The sequence below is a fragment of the Acomys minous genome (assembly GCF_964271855.1).
Source record: "Acomys minous genome assembly, chromosome: 1".
In the NCBI taxonomy this organism is placed as follows: domain Eukaryota; kingdom Metazoa; phylum Chordata; class Mammalia; order Rodentia; family Muridae; genus Acomys; species Acomys minous.
The window spans coordinates 35,185,117-35,193,091 of record NC_140483.1 but is presented as its reverse complement, the minus strand read 5'-3'; positions in this window follow the sequence as shown (position 1 = coordinate 35,193,091).

Sequence of the window (7,975 nt, the reverse complement as noted above, 5' to 3'; positions counted from 1 at the left end):
TGATTAGTTTTGCGTGACACGTCATTCCTGCACTTGATGTCTCTCAAAGGAAAGTTTTATTAGGGAAACATTGCCATGAGGGAACATGGCTGTCTTCCTTGGCGGCACTCTGTCCCTGAAGATCCGTCTCTGGGTTCTGTATCTGTTGCTCTCCAGCTGTGCCTATGATTGGATTCAGATAACCTTGCTACTGTGGCTGTCACCAAGAGCAGTCAGCCGATGCTGATGCCCCTGATGACGTTGTCCCTCCCGCGTTCATGCTGTCCACCATGTGTCTGTGTGTGCTTGGTGCCTGGTGAGTGTTCTGGCCAGTTGCTAGTTGACATAAGGCATCATTACAAAGTTACTTTTTATTTAAGATTTTTATCCACTGAGCAGGGCGTCAGTCAGGTTTGATGACTCTTATTTTACAGACTATGAAGCGGATTCTTGGAAATGTTAAATGACTCAGCCAAGGCCTATTGAGGGGCTGAGTTGGGGTAGAATTACTACATTTGGTTCTGAAACTGATAATTTTCTCACCTTCTAGTCTCACTTAACGTCCCTTTAATGGCATAAAGTTCCTAACTTCCCTTAGAAAGACAGATTTGCCCAGTTGTGAATGTTTTAGGAGTTTAGGTGAAGTGGCTCTTAGCTTTTGACACTGGTCCGAATCAGCTGGAGAACTTGCTATGACATGGATTCACTGAGCCCTGGAGTTTGTACAGCTCATACATGCTAATAACACACCATCCTCATCCCCAGCCACGGTGCATCGCTTCTGGATTATGGCCGTGGCATCCACACACCATACAGGTTTACAGCTGCTACTGCAGCTGCCAGCACAGGCCACACGTTGAGCTCAGAGCCTTGGTGAGGCAAAAGGCAGGGAGTGCGCTCAGCCCATTTCCACTCTTTCCACCCCCAGCCTTGTGGCTGCTGCAGGGCAAGGCTGCTGGCACATCTCTGGTTGTTTATTGCTTGCTGGGTATTATTTTCCGGAAGAACAGATCATTGGTTATTTGTGCTTTTCCCAGTTTAGGCTTTCGCGTTATGTGGGCAGTGTTTAGGTTGGTCCATTGTCCCACATTCGGGAGGGTCACCAGCTGTTCAGTATTATAAGTAAAGCCTGGTATTGGAGAGCATGCTTATTTATGGTTGTTTCCTAGGAACTGGAAACCCAGTTCAGAGGATAAAACAAAATATCTAGCCAAATGAAAGAGAGAAAAATAATAAATAGAAGCAACCCTGCATTTTCCACCATAGCAAATGTGTCTGAGATGCACAAAAATGGGGTTAAAGATTTGCCTTTTCCTGATGTTACTTCCTTATTGTTTATTACTGCAGTCCAAAGGGGCTGGCTTGGCATGTCCATCATAGACATCCAGTGCCTGTGAGCAGACCACTAGAGATCTGCAGAAACAACCTCAGGGTGCTGCGGCAGGGTCAGGATATGTACAGTGCTGACACTGGGACGTTGGGTTGTGGAGTTGCAGCTGGCTATGACTCCTGGTCTACTGTGTTGTAGCTGCGTGTCTCCTGGTATATTATTTAACTTGTCTCAGCCTCATATTTTTTTTTTACCAGAACCAAGGGCAGATACAAAAATATTTAACCAACAGATCGGACGTGGGCACCTACTAGTCAGAACAGGGGGAGGTCAAATTAGAAGCACAGCATCCCAAAATAAGCCAGAGCTAGTGCAGCCTGTTGGCTAGCATTTCCAAGTTTGGAGTGGGCCATGTTTGTGATTTGTCTCACCACAGGAGAAATGGGTTTTACTAAATGAGAAAAAGCTGCCTTTGAGTCACTCATGGTCCTTCAAGTAACCCGTCAGCCAAGCCCTTGTAAACAATGCTGTCAGACCATTAATAATCAACTCACTCAGCTAAAGAAATAAACCCACTAGCTAAGATTAGAATTGTTTCTTCAGCCCATTGTCCCGTATTGAGGGTGAATAGACTTTGTTCTCATCTCTGGAGGACAAGTCACCTAACACCGGTGTGTGAATGTTAGCTGCTCTGGTGTCCTTTTCCAGGAAATAGAATAATGCTGGTGGAATGGCGTGTAATATTGACACACAGTAGGGCCTCAACAAAATGGAGCTCTGTACAGAATTATAACCATCCAAGCCATGTAGCTGATGGAGTGAGTAGGAGCTCTCTGAGGCTCAAGAGGCTGGGGAGCAGGGGCTCTTTATCTATGATATAGCATGGTACTAGTTTGTGGACACCCAAGGCAGCCCTTACGGGGTGACCAATACCAATGCCTAAGACAAATTTGTTATTTATCACTCTAGAAGAGCAAACAAAAGGGCTATCCCTGACAAACAGGGTGAAGCAGTGTTCCCCTCTGGGTCCTCATGAGAATCTTGCAAAATCAGTGGGAGGGGTATTACCTCAGTAATGAATGAGTGGTCACAGAGTCAGAGAATCACTGTGCCAGCGTCTGTGGGGATGAGGGGAGGGAACTGCACCAATATCCATCCCCACGCCCTTAATAAGGTCAGATGGCTTCCAACTGTTCTTGTAGGCAGGCATGGTAGCCTTGATGGAGTGAGTATAAGGAGATGTGTCTCAGTCTGTTTAGGCTGTTATCAAAAAAAAAAAATGTCATGCATTGAATGACTTAGAAATAAGCAGAAATTTATCTTTTACACTACTAGAGACTGGGAAGTCTAAAATCAAGGTTAATCAGACTTGGTGTCCGGTTCCATCTGGCTTGTAGGTTATCTCTTCTGGTGTGTCATCAAGGGTGGAAGGGGTGAGCTGACTCTCCGGGGTTTCTTTTATGATCCTGTTCATGCAGAGGAGCTTCCCATGAGCCTCTCCTCTCCCAAATCACCTCCCAACAGTCTCCCTTGGGGGAAATTTCAACAGCTTTTGAAGATGACACAAACGTTCAAACCAAGCAAGGGGCTTCTTCATTTCAGGGAAACCCAGTGATTCAGAATGTCTGCTGCTCTCAGTGAAAACCAGCCAGAGAGAGGGTAGAGACATGGGACAGACCTTCTATTATCTCTGGGTTCTACTAGGCCGCCATTGCTTGAAAAGCTATCACTGACCATGTCTGATCTTTGGACACTGGAGCCTCCGTTACTTCCTTTGGTTGCACCAGGCACCACGGCGCTTATCTTGACTCTGGTGTTAGCTTACTCCTTCCTTGCTGCTGCTCTTGCGGCACCTCCTGCATCTTTGCTTTTGAAGTTCACTCTCCTTCTCACTCGAAGGAAGCACACCCACACTTCACACATCATTTGCCTTAGAGTGTGGGTGAACCTCCAGTTTCTGTCACTAACCAGGAACTCTTTCCTAAATATTTGATGCCCCCTGGATATTTGATTTTTGGTTTGGCTGGATTATCACACTGACATCTCAACCATCCCCAGGCTCCTGCTCCTGCCATCCACACTGCTAGATTTCCTTTCAAAATTACCTATTGGATCGTATCTCTGGGCAGCATCAACAGCTCACCAGTATCTACATTAGAACTGCTTCTCATAGAGTTTAAAAGGATCTTGATGAAGAGGGTCTCCTTTGGCGGCTTGCTTTCTTGTTTTTCTCCTCCTTATAGCTCATTCCCTGTCCATGTTAAACACATTTCAATTTCGTGAATATGCTGAATATGCTGCTTACTTCCATCTCTGCATCTTTAGACAAATCTTTTCCTGGGTATGCTCTTCCTCCTCTACCTACCGATGACTTCTCTTTTGGGGCTCAACTATAGAAGTGGCTCCTTTACAAAATGGTACCCAATGCCCAGGTGTCGGTGTTCATGGTCACACGACCTGAACAGTTGCTATGGGCTCAAAGGGCTCTTCTTCTGGTTTCATGTTTTGCTGTTGTAGAACCTGCATCTTTTTCTTCCCCAAATGGAATCCCTAAGTTATATATCTGGTGCTGCAAACACCTCATGGCGATGACATTCATGGCAGCATTGTGGTATGTAGGTACTATTTTCCTGAGAACCTCTTGAGACCAGAGACCGTGTCTTGTTTGTTTCTCTTTCTCAACACCCAGTGTCGTGAAAGAATGATATGGTTATAGTTATACACAGGCACATATTGTATATTGGTTACTTTTCTTACTGCTGTGACAAAAGGTAGGTAACAGAGGTAACATAATGGAGAAAGGTTTTACTTTGGCTCACAGAGGGACACAGCCCATTGTGGTGGGCAAGGTGTGGCTGTAAGCACTTGAGGAGGCTGGCTGCGGGGCGTGTGCACTCAGGGAGCTGAGAGATGAACTGTGATGTTCACTTCCGTCTTTTGTTTCTCCCATTTTCTCTCCCCTTCTTCAGTCTAGACTTTAGCTCGTGGGGGATGGGGGAGAGCTACCAACACTCAAGGTTGGTCTTTGCTCCTCAGTGTAAACTTTTCAGGAGCAACCTCTTAGACACAACCAAAAGTGTGTTTCCATGGAGATTCTGAAGCTGGTCACATTGACAGTGAAGACTGACTATCATAGTATGGGTCCAGTAAGTGCTTATACACCGTCGGACTCTGAGAACTCTTCTTCTTTAAGGAGATCATAGTAAAAAGAAACGCGACTCAGGTGTTTCTCATGATAAATTGAACTAGTTTTATATACTTCCTAAACTTGTCTTTGTGATCCTACCTAAAGCTTTTCACTTCTTTGGCTTTAATTTCCTTCCCTGTAAAGTGAAGCATACAGCTGAAAACTTGAGCCCGCTCAGGGACCACACTCTGCAAGCCCCTCCCTCAACTTCTGTCTCCTTTCCTAACTTCCGGTCCTTCCTTCAGGGCAGCCTTCTGCTCCCTCAGCTTTCATCCTATCTTTTTTTTTTAAAATCTTCTTTCTCATATTGCCTCTCTTTTATTTTACAAGGAAAGGCAGGGCCACACTCTTCACTCAGCAAATAAAGCATTTGTTGACATTTGGAGGAAAAAAAAATGAAGAGAAAAGTCAAGGATCCTTCAGCATCATGGTGTTTGAATATTTAAAGACCATGAGTGTTGGAAATGTTGACAGGTTTCTTGTCAGGCTTCATTCTGATCTCAGAGCCCATTTTTTTTTGACAGTCTGAAAGAGAAAGTAGCTCTCTCCCTTCCAGGAACCCCACAAGGAACAGATCGGTTCTTCAACTTGCATGCCTGCCCTCTCTTGCTCTGGGGCAGTTGTTTTAGGAGCTTCTCATCAGGGACCAGGGGTGGGAAAGTGGGGGTGGGATGGGGTGGGGTGTTTCGAGGTAGGAGGGGGAGGGGTGAAGGGATAGGGGTGGGTGGGAAACAATGCACTTCGAGAAAGGACTGAGGTGGAGACCAGGATGATTGGACTCTGAGACCCCTTTGTCACTCCCATCACATTTGCTGTTTTTCCTCTGCTGGGATTCTGCATCCCATTTCACAGAAACAAAGCAAAACAAAACAAAGCAAAACAGGTGGCAATGCTCACCAATGCTGGAAAGCATCTGCCTGTTCATCCAGAGGCTGGGCTCAGCCTTGGTGTGGAGCCCTGGCTGCTTGTGCTGGCTTTGGGGCATGAGTCTTGTCAGTAAAAAGGCATAGAAATTATTAATGCTCCCTGTTCTTACTCTCAGCCAAATAATTATTGAGGAGGCTCCTTGACTAGCTCCCTCACCATCTCTTTCTGGCCACAGTCTGAGTCTTGGCTGGGGGTCAAACCCCTTGGCAGAGGTTAGGACAGAGCTGTCCATAGCGTTGCCACAGATGTTAAATGACCATGGAACCTTCTTTTTTTGCTTAAAGGTCTGGGCACTTGCTGTGTGATGGTGGAACAGGAGAGGTGGGGCATCTTTGCTGGCTTTGACACCCAAGATATACCAGCATCCTGTGTGCTCTGCGGAGAACCTCTGGCCAGCTCTTGGAAACACTCAGTTTTTGGAGACTAGAGGATGGCTGAGGCAGGGAGTGAGAAAAAGCAGCTTGCATTCTTGTTGGATAGAAAGATGTGTGTGTGTGTGTGTGTGTGTGTGTGTGTGTGTGTGTGTGTGTGTGTGTGTAATAAGCAGGGAGAAACCTAGACAGTGGGGAAGGAGCACTGGAGACAGTATCTTTTTACCCTTCAGGAAGGCTACAAGGAACAAAGGCTTTTGGTAGGGAAATCAGTTCCTAGTTACAGCAACGGGAGAGATGTTTGTCTCTTTAGTAGCCCTGCTGATGGATTCTGGCAGAAGAGTAATCCTGGCTTTTTGGAGATGTATCTGATTTGTTTAGATATCTAGGGGAAGAGCAAATTGCAATCTCTAATGGTAAAACCTAAAGTCTCCCTTTTGCACTGGACTTTCAGACACAGACATGTACCAGTACCAGAAAATGAAACAGAGTGGGGGTAGGGTGGAGGGTAGGAGGTTGGGGGTTTCTGGGTGTGTGGTGTGGCTGATTAGAAGCAATTTCTAAGGTCAACATGGCAAGTCACGTGATGCCCAAACAGAGTTAGGGAAGGGACTCAGTTTAGCAGAGTGTGTGGAGGGGGTGGGGAGGGGCAGAGGAGAAGTGGGAGACTGAGGGAGAGATTAAAGGAGATAGAGGCTAAAGGAAAAGGGTAAAGGAAGCTTCTGTTAAAACTGTAGTCCAGCCAACACTCGGGGCGCAGAGGCAGGCGGATCACTGTGAGTTCGAGACCAGCCTGGTTTACAAAAGGAGTCCAGGACAGCCAAGGCTACACAGAAAAACCCTGTCTTGAAAAACAAAACAAAAAACAAAAACAACAACAACAACAAGATTGTAGTCCACAGAAAAGTCGTTTGGGTTTCAGAAATGTTTCTGTGAAAATGCTGGTGTTCTGTGACTTCAGCCTTAGAGAAACTCAGGCACTGTGAAATCCCTGGAAGGTGTCACAGAACCTGCGGTGTCCTAGCAGAGTCCTGAAGCTCCGGAAGCCTCACACTACTACATGAAGGGGATAGACGAGGCTGTTTCCTGTGTGAGACTAACTGACAAGGTCCTGCCCTGTGTATGGTCCTCCTTCTTTAACAGAGCTGTTGAGTCCATGGAGTTTTGTGGGGTGCTCTGGCAGGGAGCATACAAAACTGGGGCATCTACTTTAGCCTGACCCTGGTCTTTTCTGGGATTTGGAGGAAAAAACAAGCCTCTTCAGCCCCGAGAGTTGAGTATTGGAAGGCATATTTCACATTTCTAATTATGACACAGTCTGGTCTGTGTGGAAGTGGGAGCCTGTTGACTTTAACAGCCCAGCTGTTCCCGTCTTCTGGACAGAAGTCAAAATCTCTTCCGAGCAGAGGGGTGAACAGTCTGAAGTTCTAACGGGAGTCCTCCAGGATGTCTCAGAAGAGCAGTGTATTATGCTAATGTGGCTCTGGGGACCTCTGTGTTCCTCGCCTGCACGGCACAGATGGGAACCACGAAACCCCACTAAGTCAGGGACGATGTCCTAAATGTCACTCTTCTCTGAAAGGAATAATAACTACCCCTTGTTTTTTGAGACAGAATCTTACACCATAGCTATGACGGATCGGGGATCCACTATTGTAGCCCCGTCTGACCTGGAACTTTAAGCAATCCTCCTGCCTCAGCATCCAGAGTGCTGGGATTGCAGACATGGAGCACCATATTCGTCATCCCATCTCTTACGATGTCTTCAGGCCTGTATTACAGGGGTGTCATTTATCCCAGCTTCCCACGGCCTTATTTGCCAACACCTTTCAGCCTCTCATTTTCTTTATGAAGGAGTTTTAGATGCAATAACCTCATTTCTTTCTGATCATCATAAACTTACTTAAGCCTGTTTCCCCCAAGCCTTGAGTGCTTTTCCCTTTCAGGCCCTGATTTCCTGTGCAGGGCTCCCTTGTCTCTATTAGGAAGAGACAAGATATCTCTAACAACTAGGGTTTTCTTTTTAGTTAATTTTTTATGTGTGTCTGGTGTATGTCCTAAAGTCTCTCTCTTTCTCCCTGTATATGTGTATAGGGTATATATAGAAATACATAGGGGTGATAGGATAAAAAGTAGATTATTGAATCTACTCTTCAACTAAGGACTTATTTGCTAACTCAC